We start from the raw sequence: 18,572 nt of genomic DNA, 5'->3' as shown, positions 1-18,572 counted from the left end.
CCCACAATGAGGTAGGAATAGTTTTAAGTATGTACCTGGTGTTCAGTTATCACAATTAACTTATGAATGAGGTTATGTGATTGCACCTGTTTTGTATGTGAAAAAACTGAAGTGGTGGGAGCAGGACCTGAACCCAGGCAACCACCTCCAGAGCCCAGCACCAGCACCTGAGTGAGCAGTTGTTGGCAGGTAAGCATGTTGGAAATGGATCCCCTGCTGCACAGGAGAAGGACTGATTGTTTCTTTCCATTACTGTGTTCCCTTAGGAGGATGTGTTCATACTGATCAGTTGTGCCATAAGTTGTCAGGGCTTGCAACTCTTTGGCCACCAAGCATGTCAGAACTTCAAGCAAAGCTCATGATGTCAATCCACTTCATTTTGTTCCCTACAGGTTGGGTACATGTTAACTGAGTCTGTCAACCCAGAAGAACAGGGCAGCATCAGAGCAAAGGAGAATCACCATCACAACAGACAACAACTTGTAAGTTCTTTTTCATTCACAATGGAAATAGCTTTATTGTACTTTTGCCCTCAGTAATTCCCCTGATAACATGCTCACTGAAAAAAAAAAAATCCAAATAATGCCAAAAAAACTGTGAGCAGGAAAATAAAACTTGACTTAAATCCTGCCTGCATGACCTGGCAACACGCACAGTGTCATGCACCTCTCTCTATATGCCAAGATCCAACACATCATTTTACACAATGAGATTATGTCACAAGGCTATCTTTTGATATAGGACATTAAATAATTTTAAATGTTTTCTTGCTTCTTCCTTCTCATTGATTTCTTTCCCATTACAAACCATCCTCCCTTATCCAAGGAACCCAGATTTGTGATCTGTTATATTTTTCTGTGATTTCTTCAAATTTATCAACTAAAACATTTGTAATATTGTAATACCTATATCATTATCATTGCTTGTTTTATGAAATATATACATGTACATATATAGAATTATATGTTTATAAAATACAGAAAATTATATATATGTATGTATACTTGTGTATGTACATAGACATATACAGTGATGTATGTTCATATGCAGGGAATATATATGTGTATATATGCATAATTTTGCAATTGCTTTACAAAAAGTGAAAAAAAATACATGTTTGTTGTATCTGTTTCTTCTTAACAGAATCATTTTTGCTCTTTCTCTTTCTTCTTCTTGAAGTATTGGGAACTAAACCCAGGTATGCTTGACTGCCAAGCTGTATTCTCAGTCTTTTTGTGTTTTATTTTGAGACAGGGTCCTTCTATGTTGCCCAGGCTAACTTTAGACCTACAATCCTTCCACTTCAGCCTTCTTACTCATTGGGATTACAGGTGTGGGCCACTATGCCTGGCTGAACAGAATCTTATAAATAATTCTCAAATCAATTGATATATACAGTGCTTAATCCATTTTGTTAATGATGACATTATATTCTAGGAACTGCAGGTACCTTATATCTTTACAACCATACCCTTACTGATCCTTTACTGATGGGTATTCATTTTGTAACTCTCCTTTTTTTCTAAATTAAAAAAAGATTTTTTTTTCTATTTAGCAATCTAGAGAACTTAGCTTTTTGTTTCTGGTGAAAAATTAGAGGAAGTTATTTCATATTTTACATTTTTGATATTGACTGAAAAGCTCTTCACTACTACCAATTTATAGACGATGAATAATGCAAAATGATGAATATATGGTATTGCTGTTTGCAGAGGAAATACTTTTCTTTAACCCCAAGACTGTTCTTTTGCTGGAGAGTAAAATACTTATTGTAGTTTTTTTTTAAGTCACATAATTTAAAATATCACTCAAAAATTACTGAATTATTAAGAAAAAAACGTGTAAACATCTTAGGGGACAGTAGTGGTCAGCAAAACTGAATTTCTTATGAATAGACTGTTTTAGGAAGCAGACCAGATAAGGCAGGCCAGTGTTTATAGCTCTGATGCGGCAGCATTGCTTTCTCATTCATTGTGAACCCACAAGCCTCAGCCAAGGAGCAGAAACAATGGCAGCATAGGTATTGTGTATGATGCATGGGGTCCGACTGCAGGCAGAATGGTTGAGAGGAACCTTGGAAATAGCGATCTCATTGTGTTTGGGATCAGGATGAAAACGAAAGTGAAACAAGATAGAGCAGAAACAAGGAAACTTTGAAATGGTTAGTTTTAATGGAATGTAGAAATTCTTTGGAATAGGTTAAAACCTGATGCAAGAAAAATAAAACACAGCAATAAAATTTCTCTGAAAGTCATAGCAGTGCTTAAGTGAATTAGCCAAGTACTAATTTAAAGACTACAGATGTATCAAGATAAAGGGCATAAAATAATGCATTATTAAAAGAGATCTAAGAAAATATCAGCAGTTGAAGGCTGCTAAGGGAGAAAATACAAACAGAATAAAACAAAGCTTGCTAAAAAGGCTCCTGGATTTCCCCCAGACTTGAGAAGGCGTTGGTGACAGATAAGATGGTGAAGGTCAAATTTTGGAAACTGGGATATGTTTTCCCAAAGGAGAAAGAGTAAAGTACCAAAGTTGCTGAGCAAAGATGCTGAGATCAGATCCAAGAAAACTGATGAAAGAGGAGGGAGAAAGAAAGGCAGCAAAAAAGAGAGGGTTTTTAGATGATAAAGAAAATGTACAGTTCGTTTTTTATTAAGGGTAAACTAAGGTCTATCAGAGAAAACAAGTTTTATATGAAAAGAAGTCTCAGTATTCAAGGGAAGTTCTAAAATCTTAGTTGAACTTTTTGTCATTAATCAGAATTTTGGGTAGAAAATTCCAGGCACTCAAAAGTAATGATAACTAAAATTGACATGTCAACTAAGTTGATTTTGTCTTACCAATTCTGAGTCCTCTCCCAACTGGCAGTTATCCCTCAATGGGAGTTGCTAAAATATTTACTTCCAAAGTTTTGGTGGCTATCTAATGCAGATAAATATTAAAAACTGAATTCTAGCAACCTAATTTATATGATAAATTTTGGTTTAATAAATTCAACTGTAATGATTTTTATTTTATAGGAAATTTATTATGGTGTTAGTGTCTTAAATATGAAGATACAAATATAACAAACAATTAAAAAAATGGATGTGGTATATGGATATATTAGTTTCTGAGATACAGAGAATAAAACAAAGAGCTATAATCACACTTACCAAATGCAACATTCACAGTCAGTTTTGTTTAACCTTGTATGAAATCTGCCTCTATTGCTATTGAAAGTTGAGAATGGCCTGTAACAGTTTTTAAACCATTTTAGAAACAAGTAAACATGGGTATACACCTTAAATATAAAACTCAAGGTAGCATTAAAGATGACAGCTGTAGAAAGAAAATGACATAGCTTTTGTGTAGATATTTTAGCATGTAATTTTCAGCACAAAATTCATATAATCAAAAGGCTTGAGTTGACCTTGAGAGGTCGTCAGGCCCATCCTTCTGCTATTACAGGGGAGCAGTTAACACAAGGCATGGTGCAATGATAGGCACAGGCAGGTGAGTTAAGGGCAATATGACTGCCTTATCTAAAAATAAGATTATTTTCACTTGAGTTTAGGGCCTTTAGCAAATACATAACTCTTTCAGAACTTATCTAAATCCTATATGTTAAATAATTTAGAGAAATTGCATTTAGCGTCATAAATAGCAGCTTCATCCTAAGGTTATAGAGGAGTGAATTAAAATAGCCATCAAAGGTGTATATTGAAATAAAAGTATTTTTTAATAATGAAATTTTCAGAATTTGTGTTAAGGCTTCAGAAGACTTTGCATGTAACTCTAAGCTTTAAATTTGATTATCTTCTGAGCAAGTTATTTAAAATTATGAGTCTGTTTTGCAATACAGCAAAAAGTTTTGAACATATTTTTATAGTTTCCTTTTGAATGTAAACAGTTGGATTCTATGGATTTAGATGGCAGAGTAGAGAAGGCAGGATCACAGAGTCCCCTCCTCTCAAAACTTTAAAATAATTTAAAGGATCTTGACTTAAAATTTCAACAGCAGTCAAGAAGGGAAAAGGGCATAAGGGTATGCTTCATATTTTTTTTTCTTTTTTTTTTATTGGTTGTTCACAACTTTACATAGCTCTTGACATATCATACTTCATACATTAGATTGAAGTGGGTTATGAACCCCCAATTTTACCCCAAATCCAGATTGCAGAATCATGTCGGTTACACATCCACAATTTTACATAATGCCCTATTAGTAATTGTTGTATTCTGCTACCTTTCCTACCCCCTACTATCCCCCCTCCCCTCCCCTCCCTTCTTCTCTCTCTACCCCATCTACTGTAATTCATTTCTCACCTTGTTTATTTTCCCATTCCCCTCCCAACCTCTTATATGTAATTTTGTATAGCAATGAGGGTCTCCCTTCATTTCCATGCAATTTTCCTCATCTCTCCCTTTCCCTCCCATCTCATGTCACTGATTAATGTTACTCTTTTCTTCCTACTCTTCCTCCCTGCTCTGTTCATATTTGCTCTCATTATATCAGAGAAGACATTTGACATTTGTTTTTTAGGGATTGGCTAGCTTCACTAAACATAATCTGCTCTAGTGCCGTCCATTTCCCTGCAAATTCTATGATTTTGTCATTTTTTATTGCTGCATAGTACTCCATTGTGTATAGATGCCACATTTTTTTTATCTATTCATCTACTGAGGGGCATCTGGGTTGGTTCCACAGTCTAGCAATTGTGAATTGTGCTGCTATGAACATCGATGTGGCAGTATCCCTGTAGCATGCTCTTTTAAGGTCTTCAGGGAATAGTCCAAGAAGGACAATAGCAGGGTCAAATGGTGGTTCCATTCCCATCTTTCCCAGGAATCTCCAAACTGCTTTCCAAATTGGCCGAACCAATTTGCAGTCCCACCAGCAATGTACAAGTGTACCCTTTTCTCCACAACCTCTCCAGCACTTGTTGTTGTTTGACTTCATAGTGGCTGCCAATCTTACTGGAGTGAGATGGTATCTTAGGGTGGTTTTGATTTGCATTTCTCTGACTGCTAGAGATGGTGAGCATTTTTTCATGTACTTGTTGATTGATTGTATATCCTCCTCTGAGAAGTGTCTGTTCAGGTCCTTGGCCCATTTGTTGATTGGGTTATTTGTTATCTTATTGTCTAATTTTTTGAGTTCTTTGTATACTCTGGATATTAGGGCTCTATCTGAAGTGTGAGGAGTAAAGATTTGTTCCCAGGATGTAGGCTCCCTATTTACCTCTCTTATTGTTTCTCTTGCTGAGAAAAAACTTTTAAGTTTAATTAAGTCCCATTTGTTGATTCTTGTTGTTAACTCTTGTGCTATGGGTGTCCTATTAAGGAATTTGGAGCCCGACCCCACAATCTGTAGATCGGAGCCAACTTTTTCTTCTATCAGACGCAGAGTCTCTGGTTTGATATCAAGTTCCTTGATCCATTTTGAGTTAACTTTTGTGCATGGCGAGAGAAAGGGATTCAGTTTCATTTTGTTGCATATGGATTTCCAGTTTTCCCAACACCATTTGTTGAAGATGCTATCCTTCCTCCATTGCATGCTTTTAGCCCCTTTATCAAATATAAGATAGTTGTAGTTTTGTGGGTTGGTTTCTGTGTCCTCTATTCTGTACCATTGGTCCACCCGCCTGTTTTGGTACCAGTACCATGCTGTTTTTGTCACTATTGCTTTGTAATATATTTTGAAATCTGGTATCACTATACCACCTGATTCACACTTCCTGTTTAGAATTGCTTTTGCTATTCTGGGTCTTTTATTTTTCCATATGAATTTCATGATTGCTTTGTCAATTTCTACAAGCAATGCCATTGGGATTTTGATTGGCATTGCATTAAACCTATAGAGAACTTTTGGTAATATCGCCATTTTGATGATGTTAGTTCTGCCTATCCATGAACAGGGTATGTTTTTCCATCTTCTAAGATCTTCATCAATTTCTCTCTTTAGGGTTCTGTAGTTTTCATTGTATAAGTCTTTCACCTCTTTTGTTAGGTTGATTCCCAAGTATTTTATTATTTCTGAGGATATTGTGAATGGAATGGTTGACCTCATTTCCATTTCAGAGGATTTGTCGCTGATATACAGAAATGCCTTTGATTTATGCGTGTTGATTTTATATCCTGCCACTTTGCTGAATTCATTTATTAGCTCTAGTAGTTTCTTTGTAGACCCTTTTGGGTCTTCTAGGTATAGGATCATGTCATCTGCAAATAGTGATAATTTAAGTTCTTCTTTTCCAATTTTTATGCCTTTAATTTCTTTCGTCTGTCTAATTGCTCTGGCCAGTGTTTCGAGAACTATATTGAATAGAAGTGGAGACAGAGGGCATCCCTGTCTTGTTCCGGATTTTAGAGGGAATGCCTTCAACTTTTGTCCATTCAGAATGATGCTAGCCTGAGGCTTAGCATAGATAGCTTTTACAATGTCAAGGTAAGTTCCTGTTATCCCTAGTTTTTCTAATGTTTTGAACATAAAGGGATGCTGTACTTTGTCGAATGCTTTCTCTGCATCTATCGAGATGATCATATGGTTCTTATCTTTAAGTCTATTGATGTGGTGAATAACATTTATTGATTTCCGTATATTGAACCATCCTTGCATCCCAGGGATGAATCCTACTTGATCATGGTGCACAATTTTTTTGATGTGTTTTTGTATTCGATTCGCCAGAATTTTATTGAGGATTTTTGCATCTAGGTTCATTAGAGATATTGGTCTGTAGTTTTCTTTCTTTGAGGTGTCTTTGTCTGGTTTCGGAATCAGGGAGATGTTGGCCTCGTAGAATGAATTTGGAAGAGCTCCCTCTTTTTCTATTTCCTGAAATAACTTGAAAAGTATTGGTTTTAATTCTTCTTTAAAGGTTTTGTAAAACTCCGCTGTATACCCATCCGGTCCTGGGCTTTTCTTGGTTGGTAGTCTTTTGATGGCTTCTTCAATTTCATCCATTGATATTGGTCTGTTCAAATTGTGTGTATCCTCCTGACTCAGTCTGGGTAAATCATATGACTTAAGAAATTTATCGATGTCTTCACTATCTTCTATTTTGTTGGAATATAGGTTTTCAAAATAATTTCTAATTGTCTTCTGTATTTCTGTAGCATCTGTTGTGATATTGCCTTTTTCATCCCGTATGTTAGTAATTTGAGTTCTCTCTCTTCTTCTCTTCGTTAGCATGGCTAAAGGTCTGTCGATCTTATTTATTTTTTCGAAGAATCAACTTTTAGTTTTGTTAATTTTTTCAATAGTTTCTTTTGTTTCAATTTCATTGATTTCCGCTCTGATTTTAATTATTTCTAGCCTTCTGCTACATTTGCTATTGTTTCGCTCTTCCTTTTCTAGGGCTTTGAGATGAAGTGTGAGCTCATGTATTTGTTGGTTTTTTCTTTTTTTGAGGAATGACCACCAGGCAATGAATTTTCCTCTTAAAACTGCTTTCATTGTGTCCCATAGATTCCGATATGTTGTGTCTGTATTTTCATTTATCTCTAAGAATTTTTTGATTTCCTCCTTTATGTCTTCTGTAACCCATTGATCATTCAGTAACATATTGTTCATTTTCCATGTGATGTAGGATTTTTCCTTCCTTCTTTTATCATTGATTTCCAGTTTCATTCCATTATGATCAGATAAAATGCATGGTATTATCTCCACCCCTTTATATTTACTGAGGGTTGCCCTATGGCATAATATATGGTCTATTTTTGAGAAGGATCCATGTGCTGCTGAGAAAAAAGTATATCCATTTGATGATGGTTGATAAATTCTATATATGTCAGTTAAGTCTAGGTTATTGATTGTGATATTGAGTTCTATAGTTTCTTTATTCAATTTTTGTTTGGAGGATCTGTCCAATGGTGAAAGAGGTGTGTTGAAGTCACCCATAATTATTGTGTTGTGGTCTATTTGATTCTTGAACTTGAGGAGAATTTGTTTTATGAATGTCGCAGCACCATTGTTTGGTGCATAAATATTGATAATTGTTATGTCTTGTTGGTGAATGGTTCCTTTTAACAGTATATAATGACCTTCTTTATCCCTTTTGATTAACTTAGTCTTGAAGTCGATTTTATTCGATATGAGGATGGCCACTCCTGCTTGTTTACGAGAACTGTGTGAGTGGTATATTTTTTCCCATCCTTTCACCTTCAGCCTGTGTATGTCTTTTCCAATCAGATGTGTCTCCTGGAGGCAGCATATTGTTGGGTTTGTTTTTTTAATCCATGATACCAGCCTATGCCGCTTTATTGGAGAGTTTAGGCCATTAACATTCAGAGTTACTATTGATATATGGTTTGAACTTCCATCCATGTTTGATTGTTTATCCTTTTTTTTTTTAATTTAGTTTGTTTCTTCGTGATTATCTTTCCCCTCGCCCTCTGTCTTTACTGAGGCGCTTCCCACTGATGGTTTTGGTTATTGTTTTTCATTTCTTCCTCGTGTAGTGTTTTGCTCAAAATGCTTTGCAATGCAGGTTTTCTGGCTGCAAATTCTTTTAACTTTTGTTTATCATGAAAGATCTTTATTTCATTGTCATACCTGAAGCTTAATTTTGCTGGATACAGAATTCTTGGTTGGCATCCATTGTCTTTCAGTGTTTGAAATACATTGTTCCATGACCTTCTTGCTTTCAGTGTCTATGATGAAAAGTCCGTTGTTAACCGTATTGGTTTACCCCTAAATGTAATCTGTCTCCTTTCTCTTGTAGCTTTTAATATTTTCTCTTTGTTCTGTATATTGGATATCTTCATAACAATGTGTCTTGGTGTTGGTCTACTGTGATTTTGTGTGCTCGGTGTCCTGTATGCATCTTCAATTTGTATATCTGTTTCCTTTTTTATTTCTGGAAAGTTTTCTGCAATTATTTCATTCAGCAGGTTTCTCATTCCCTTGGTGTGAATCTCTGTACCTTCTTCTATCCCGATGACTCGTAAGTTTGGTTTCTTCATGTTATCCCAAATCTCTTGGATGTTTTTCTCGTGATTTTTTACCAGCCTTTCTGAGTTGGCTAGACTCTTTTCAAGATGGTATATTTTGTCTTCATTATCTGACGTTCTGGTTTCTACTTGTTCCACTCTGTTAGTGATACTCTCAATTGAGTTTTTAATCTGGTTTATCGTTTCCTTCATTTCTAGAATTATTGTTTGATTATTCTTTATAATCTCTATCTCCTGATAAAGATGCTTAACTTCTTCTTTTAGGTGTTTATGTAACTCATTCTCAATGTGTTCTTTCGCTGCTTGAATTTGCTGTCTTGTATCCTCTTTGATGTTCCATTCCATCTGTCTAAGATGTTCCTTGAGGTCTTTATATGACCATTTTTCTGATGACTCTAGGTCCTCCTGAATATTTAGGCTATCCTGCATTGTTTGTACTCCTTTTCTTCCTTGTTTCTTGAAGCTGCTCATGTTGCTTCCTGTTCTGATTGACTGCTGAGTTACTGTTTATTCCTATAAATTTATTTGATGATAGGGAGGAAAGGTATTAGAAGGGAAGGGAAGAAATCACTAAGGAGAATGAGAGTAGGCAGGTAGAATTCAAGGAAGGGGGATAAGAAAAATGAACAGACAAAAGAAGAAAGAAATAGGAACTAAAAAAGAACAAAAATTAAAAAAAAATATTAATAATAATTAAAAAAAATTAAAATTAAGATTAGAAGAGAAAGAAGAAAAAAAAAGAGAAAAGAAAGAAAAAAAACAAGATAGAAAAATGAAGATGAAAGAAAAACCCCAATCAAGAAAAAAAAAAAAAAAAAACTAATAAATGCCGTCTTAGAGTTTGATTAACTTCTCTTCCACTAGGTGGCGCTGTGCCCACCAGGTCAAGTCTTTCCTGTCAGTACACGGGAACCAATCACTGTGCAGCAGCTCCTCCCAGACTGGGCGAGTCTCCAATCCTGAGTGCCTAGGGCCTCCTCTTGTGTCCAATCCCTTCCACTTTTCCTCTAGCCAGGCCCCTCTCACCACAGTACTGGCTACAGGCCAGGTCTGCTGCTCCCGGGAGCCCTGTTTTCATGAACGACTGGGCTCACTCCTCCAGATTGCCATTTCCTCAGACCCTAATTTTGTAGAGCTTGGTGCTGAGAATCCTCAGCGAATTTTACTTGCCCTCCGGTAGCCACACCCCCGTAGCTGGTGCAAGAGACCTCAGCAGTCAGCCCTGGTGGGAGCGGCAGTCCCGCACCACCTCTGACTCCCTCGGGCTGGCTGTAGCACTCACGGGAGAGCTGGGAGGGGCTCTTAAGTTTTCCCCGATGCGTGGAGAGGGAAAGCCAGGTGTCCACACACCTGTAGCAGCAGGCTTCAATGAAGTTATCTCCTGCGCTGCAGCCCTGCGACTCCAGCCCTCTGCCACAGTGGTGTCCTCCGCAAACGGCGACAGTTCGCCTCCCCCTGCCGGGCGACCAACGCCACGGGCGGGTCCCCACTGTCTCCCAAGCCCCGCCTGGACCCTGCAGCCACTACCCACGAAGGCCCGGCAGGCATCCACCTCAGCCGGATGAGAAGGGCTGACCAGCCGCCTCGGCTGGATGGCTTAATGCTGAGTCGCAGCTGTCAGTCTCAGCTTTTCACACGCAGCGGTGCGGGGCGGAACACGGAGAGGCTTACTCACTTCCCGCCGCCATCTTCTTCTCTCTATTTCGGGATGATGGCGGGGTGCTGGCTCGCTCTCTCCGGTGTGTCTCTGCCTCGAGCTCCCACGCCTCTCTCCTCCACGGCCTCCACAGCCAGCGCTGCCCTGGTCGCTCCGCCCCCGGCGTCCCAGCTTCTAGCCAGCCGCGCCGCGTCCCGGTCCGTGTTTTTCTGGCTCGCACTCCAGCGGCGCCCGGGGCCAGGGAGGCGACGGCCGGCAAGTACCACAGTCCCCGGGCCCCGAGTCCCAGCGGCCACAAACCGACACTTCTAATAGACCTACCAGATCCCGGCAGGACCCCTCTTCATGGAATTTTGCTAGGAGTTCCTCAGTGTGAAGACTGCCGCTGTTCCAAAGGGTCTTTTTGATCTCGTTAATGTGGAGACATTAGAGTCACTGCTTCCTCGTCGGAAGCCATGTTCCCTCCCCCTGCTTCATATTAATAAGCTTTACACAGTGGTGGTGAAAGGAAAAAAAATAGACGATTCTGGAGTCGAGAGAAAGATTATTCCTTACCTGGCCTTTAAGATGTAGAGATTGTGCAAGGAATGATGACAAGGAGTGAAAAGGAGAAGGAGAAGGAGAAGGAGAAGGAGAGGAGAGGGGGAGAGGGAGGGAGAAAGGGGGGGAGAGGGAGGGAGGAAAGAAGGGAGGAAAGAGGAAAGGTGGGGAGAGGAGGAAGAGAGAGGAAAATTCTCCCTAATATCCTATTTTGAAGAAAAGTGAACTGAGAAGTGGTAGTTTTCCTGGATAAAGTTAAGAAAAAACCCTGTAAAGCAGGAAACATGCTTAGGTCTGCAGGCAATCAGTAGAGGTAAGAAGGGTGAGAAGATACCCTTGCCATTCTCCAGGGGATGGCGAGGGCTGAATACACTCTTGACCAAGTGGAATGATTGTGTTCATGGACATTTAATGGGATTCATCAAGAGAGCCTGAAATTCAGGCTCCTCAGCAACAGTTGCATTCAGACCTAGCAAGTAGTCCCCACTGGTTTGTTCATTTTTATTTATTTATTTATTTATTTATTTATTTTGGGGGGGAGTACTGGGGATTGAACTCAGGGGCACTCGACCACTGAGCCATATCCCCAGCCTTATTTTTTATTTTATTTAGAGACAGGGTCTCACTGAGTTGCTTAGTGCCTTGCTGTTGCTGAGGCTGGCTTTGAACTCATGATCCTCCTGTCTCAGCCTCCGAGTTGCTGGAATTACAGGCGTGTACCACCGCACCCGGCCCCACAGGTTTATGTGATAGTTAATTTTATGTGTCAAGTTGGTTAGGCTACGGTACCCAGACATTTAGTCAAATATTATTCTAGGTGTTTCTGGGATGTTAATGAGATTAACATTTAAATAAGTAGGCTTGGGGTAAAGCACATAACCTTCCATAACATAGGTGAACACACCCCATCAGTTGAAATCCTTAATAGAAACAAAACTGATCTCACCAGGGAATTCTGCCCGTAGCAAACTACAACTCTCCTCCAGCCTGCAGGCCCACATTCAAAATCTTGGTTTTGGATTTGCTAAGTTTCCATTCCTTAAAATAAATCTCTCTCTTTCTCCATCATATACACACACACACCCCATATTGGTTTTGTTTCTCTGGAGAACTCTGACTCTGATAACACATTTTAGTAAAGTACAATCTCATTTTTTGCAAACTTAATACAGACGTTCCTGGACAGAACATGGCCTTCTATTTAGTTAGGGATCCAAGCACCTTTCATCTTGCAACTTTATTGATTTCTAGGTCCTTGAGGTTCCTTCTAGATCCCCTGCTTCAGACTGGCCCAGAGAGAGAGAAAGGGGGGGGGAGGGAAAGAGAAAGAGGTGTCATGGAGGCTTCTATGGGCAGGTTCCAGCACTCTTTGCTTTGCTGATGGTCCATTACACTTTGCTTTCTTACACTTTAACTTCTTACACCTTGCTTTGCTGATGGTCCATTAGGCTGAACTCAGTCAGTGTGTCACCCACTCCCAGGGGAGGCAGGGAAACACCTTGTATCTATGTATACAGGAGGGAAAAGAAATAGGCCTTATAAGCTGAGTAGTCTCTGCCACACTCTTACCTAATTCATAGATTTGTTCAGATTACCAAATGGGAAAGTGCTTTGAAAATAATCAAGTCTCACACAGATGTGTGCTATTATTATCATTATTTCAAATGTTAAGGTTCTGCAAAGCAGACTGATTTTTCAATTGCTTGGTGAGCTCAGATATAAATAATCAAGAAATATATTCAATGTGGGGCATTTGAATGGTCTACTTAAAATAGTATTTATTGTTCTTACTGATGATAAAATAATGTGTATTGTGAAAAATATGCAGAATAGGGGAAAACAAAAAGAAAAATCCCAGGAATTCTCAATTTTTTGTATGCAGAATCTGTACAACTGAGATTTTTTAGGTCATAACAATTCTCACCCACAATGGGTTAAGAAGAGAAAGAAATTTATTAGCTTGTGGAACCCAGCAAGCCAAGGTATGTCTCTGGCTGCAGGCAGAGTTTAATCCAGGGGTTCATGACTACCACAGGACTCTGGCTCTGTTTTTCCTCTTCTTTGCACTGATATTGGCTTTAGATTTGCTCTAAGGCAAAATGGCTGTGGCAGTACCAAATGACATGTTCTTATACTGTACTAACCAGAGGAAGGCAGAATGGCCTTTCAGTTTATTTTCTTTGCCTCCTAGAAGCTCCCAGAACAATCTCATGTCTCATGGGCCTGAATTAGATTATGTGCCCATCCCTGATCAATTGTGGATATGGGGATTTGCTCAGATCAGACAAACCTCACCTGGGAGGGGGCAACTTCTCTCTGAGCACCTGGCTCATAGGGAGATCATGGGTTCCCTAAGAAGAGGAATGATCTTGTGTAGTCTAAACAGCAAATGCTCACCACACACCCATAAACACACACCCACTCAACCCCTTTACAAGAATCGATTCTGCTAAACATTATTTTAAATATGGCCATAGAAAACTTCAATTCTTCTAACGTGCTCTTCTATAATTTATTAATAAACCTATTATTAGATATTTGGGCTAATTCCAGAAAATTTGGTATTACCCTGAAATGCACAACTTTAGATATGTTTTGTATGTCAACGATGATCATAGCAATACTTTAGATCATAATTTTAGTTTTGTATTATTAACACTGACATTAGTCTTCCAATCACTCCTTTACAGCATATTAGTAATGAGATCTTGAGCAATTTCTTTCTTTCCTTCTTTTTGTACTAGGGATTGAACCCAGATTCCCTTTACCACTGAGCTACCTTTTTTCTTTTACTTTTTATTTGGGGACAGGGTTTCTTCTCTAAGTTGCCCAGGCTGTCTTTGAACTTGTGATCCTTCTGTCCTTTGCCTCCTGAGATGATGGGTTTACAGTTGTGCACCACTGTGCCTAGCTTGAACAAGCTTCTTAATCTTTCTGTGCCCCACATGTAAAATGGGTTTAATAGTACCATCAATTTTGTAGCTGAAGATTAAGTGAGATGATGCATATAAAATTAGTATAGTATATTTTGAGTTCTTGACATTACTATTTATACATTGCCGACACACTCTGTTTTAGCACCTGGCTGAGTAGGTTCTAAATGACTATTAATTTGATGAATAAATGAGGTAATATTTGATACTTAAAATACTTTGCTAGTCTTAATGTCACATTAATTAAACTTCTTCTTGTCTTCATTTAATTGAATCTCTAAATTTAACACCCATTATTATGGTTTTTGGAAAGTACAAATTTCATTACACTAATTTTATAGATGAGAATATTCTTAGGCAAAGAGAACAACAATTACACAGTAAGTTCATGGTCATGATTTTAAACCCCTCCAGTCTTATGCCTACGTAAGTTTTCCCCAACTAATGGGATAGCCAGTTAGGAGACAAGGTAATTATCTTTTACCCTGATATAATTTAGCTATAACAAATCCTATTACATCAATTTATTTTCAAATGATATATTTTACCACACCACATAGAGTGATAACTAATGTAGATTAAAAAATATTCAAAACTGATAGAGATAATCTAAGAGGACATAAAACATGCACTAATACAATTCACTTACTTTTCTAAAATAAGACTTAATTACCCTATGCGTATATAAGCTGTGTTATACACTTAGAATACTATATAGCAATGAAAAAGAATGAATTATTTGTGCACACCAGAACAGAGATAATTCTTCAATAATAACATTGATCAAAAGAAGCAAGGCCTTTGGAGCCAGAACCCACAATATGTAGATCAGAGCCAACTTTTTCTTCTATCAGACGCAGAGTCTCTGATTTGATATCAAGGTCCTTGATCCATTTTGAGCTAACCTTTGTGCATGGTGAGAGGAGGGGATTCAGTTTCATTTTGTTGCATATGGATTTCCAGTTTTCCCAACACCATTTGTTGAAGATGCTATCCTTCCTCCATTGCATGCTTTTAGCCCCTTTATCAAATATAAGATAGTTGTAACTTTGTGGATTAGTCTCTGTGTCCTCTATTCTATACCATTGGTCCACCTGCCTGTTTTGGTACCAGTACCATGCTGTTTTTGTTACTATTGCTCTGTAAGATAGTTTGAAATCTGGTATCACTATACCGCCTGATTCACACTTCCTGCTTAGAATTGCTTTTGCTATTCTGGGTCTTTTATTTTTCCATATGAATTTCATGATTGCTTTATCTATTTCTACAAGAAATGCCATTGGGATTTTGATTGGCATTGCATTAAACCTATAGAGAACTTTTGGTAATATCGCCATTTTGATGATGTTAGTTCTGCCTATCCATGAACAGGGAATATTTTTCCATCTTCTAAGATCTTCTACTTCTCTCTTTAGGGTTCTGTAGTTTTCATTGTATAAATCTTTCACCTCTTTTGTTAGGTTGATTCCCAAGTATTTTATTTTTTTTTTGAGGATATTGTGAATGGGGTGTTTTTCCTCATTTCCGATTCAGAAGTTTTGTCGCTGATATACAGAAATGCCTTTGATTTATGCGTGTTGATTTTATATCCTGCCACTTTGCTGAATTCATTTATTAGTTCTAGTAGTTTTTTTGTAGACCCTTTTGGGTCTTCTAGGTATAGAATCATGTCATCCGCAAATAGTGATAATTTAAGTTCCTCTTTTCCAATTTTTATGCCTTTAATTTCTTTCGTCTGTCTAATTGCTCTGGCCAGTGTTTTGAGAACTATATTGAATAGAAGTGGTGATAGAGGGCATCCCTGTCTTGTTCCAGATTTTAGAGGGAATGCCTTCAATTTTTCTCCATTCAGAATGATGCTAGCCTGAGGTTTAGCATAGATAGCTTTCACAATGTCAAGGTAAGTTCCTGTTATCCCTAGTTTTTCTAATGTTTTGAACATAAAGGGTTGCTGTACTTTGTCGAATGCTTTTTTGCGTCTATCGAGATGATCATATGATTCTTATCTTTAAGTCTATTGATGTGGTGAATAACATTTATTGATTTCCGTATATTGAAGCATCCTTGCATCCCAGGGATGAATCCTACTTGATCATGGTGCACAATTTTTTTGATGTGCCTTTGTATCCAATTCGCCAGAATTTTATTGAGGATTTTTGCATCTAGGTTCATCAGAGATATTGGTCTGTAGTTTTCTTTCTTCGAGGTGTCTTTAGCACAAGAGTTAATAGCAAGAATCAACAAATGGGACTTACTTAAACTAAAAAGTTTTTTCACAGCAAGAGAAACAATGAGAGAGGTAAATAGGGAGCCTACATCCTGGGAACAAATTTTTACTCCTCACACTTCAGATAGAGCCCTAATATCCAGAGTATACAAAGAACTCAAAAAATTAGACAATAAGACAACAAATAACCCAATCAACAAATGGGCCAAGGACCTGAACAGACACTTCTCAGAGGAGGACATACAATCAATCAACAAGTACATGAAAAAATGCTCACCATCTCTAGCAGTCAGAGAAATGCAAATCAAAACCACCCTAAGATACCATCTCACTCCAGTAAGATTGGCAGCCATTATGAAATCAAACAACAACAAGTGCTGGAGAGGATGTGGGGAAAAGGGTACTCTTGTACATTGCTGGTGGGACTGCAAATTGGTTCGGCCAATTTGGAAAGCAGTATGGAGATTCCTGGGAAAGCTGGGAATGGAACCACCATTTGACCCAGCTATTGCCCTTCTCGGACTATTCCCTGAAGACCTTAAAAGAGCGTACTACAGGGATACTGCCATATCAATGTTCACAGCAGCACAATTCACAATAGCTAGACTGTGGAACCAACCCAGATGCCCTTCAATGGATGAATGGATAAAAAAATGTGGCATCTATACACCATGGAGTATTACACAGCACTAAAAAATGACAAAATCATGGAATTCGCAGGGAAATGGATGGCACTAGAGCAGATTATGCTTAGTGAAGCTAGCCAATCCCTAAAAAACAAATACCAAATGTCTTCTTTGATATAATGAGAGCAACTAAGAATAAAGAAGGGAGGAAGAGCAGGAAGAAAAGATTAACTTTAAGCAGAGACATGAGGTGGGAGGGAAAGGGAGAGAAAAGGGTAATTGCATGGAAATGGAGAGAGACCCTTACTGTTATACAAAATTACATATAAGAGGTTGTGAGGGGAATTGGAAAATAAACAAGGAGAGAAATGAATTACAGTAGATGGAGTAGAGAGAGAAGATGGGAGGGGAGGGGAGGGAGGATAGTAGGGGATAGGAAAGGTAGCATAATACAACAGTTACTAATATCGCATTATGTAAAAATGTGGATGTGTAACCGATGTGATTTTGCAATCTGTATTTGGGGTAAAAATGGGAGTTCATAACTCACTTGTAGCTAATGCATGAAATATGATGTGTCAAGAGGTTTGTAAGGTTTTGAACAACCAATAAAAAAAATAAAAAAAAGAAGCAAGGCACAAAAGAGTATCTGCTGTTTGACTTTTATTTATATAAAGCTCAAAACCCAGAAAAAATTAGTCTGTGAAGGTAGATGAGATAAGTGCTTACCTTGGGGCAGGGGTTATTGCCTAGGAAATGTTACTAGGCAGCTTTCTGGGTTGCTGAAAGTTCTATGGGATGCTCTATGCATATGGGGAAAATATTTGAGGTTTTACTTGGAATTTATGCTCTTTTCTGTTTCAAAGTTTTACTTCAATGCAAAGTTAAAAATTTTAAATATATGAAAAATTATCATCATCTCTATCAATCAGAGAAATGCAAATCAAAACTACTCTAAGATTTCATCTCACTCCAGTCAGAATGGCAGCTATCATGAAGACACACAACAATAAGTTTTGGAGAGGATGTGGGGAAAAAGGCACACTCATACATTGCTGGTGGGACTGCAAACTGGTACAGCCAATATGGAAAGCAGTATGGAGATTCCTTGGAAATCTGGGAATGGAACCACCATTTGACCCAGCTATCCCTTTCCTTGGACTATACCCAAGGGACTTAAAATAGCATACTACAGGGACACAGTCACATCAATGTTTATAGCAGCACTTCACAATAGCTAAACTGTGAAACCAATCTAAATGCCCTTCAGAAGATAAATAGATTAAAAAAATGTGGCATATATACACAGTGGAATTTTCCTCAACATTAAAAGAGAATAAAGTCATGGCATTTGCAGGTAAATGGATGGCATTGGAGAAGATAATACTAAGTGAAGTTAGCTAATCCCCCAAAAAACAAATGGCGAATGTTTTGTCTGATATAAGGTGACTGACTCATAGTAGGGCAGGAAGGGGAAGCATGGGAGGAATAGATGAATTCTAGATAGGAAAGAGGGGTGGGATAGAAAGGGAGGGGCCATGGGATTAGCAAGGATGGTGGAATGTGATAGACATCATTATCCAAAGTATATGTATGACGACTCAAGTTGGGTGTCAACCTACTTTATATATAAACAGAGATATGAAAAATTG

This window comes from Spermophilus citellus (genome assembly GCF_964194105.1).
Source record: "Spermophilus citellus genome assembly, chromosome: 5".
NCBI classification, from domain to species: domain Eukaryota; kingdom Metazoa; phylum Chordata; class Mammalia; order Rodentia; family Sciuridae; genus Spermophilus; species Spermophilus citellus.
The sequence above is the reverse complement of the archived record's forward strand: the minus strand, read 5'-3'. Positions refer to the sequence as shown.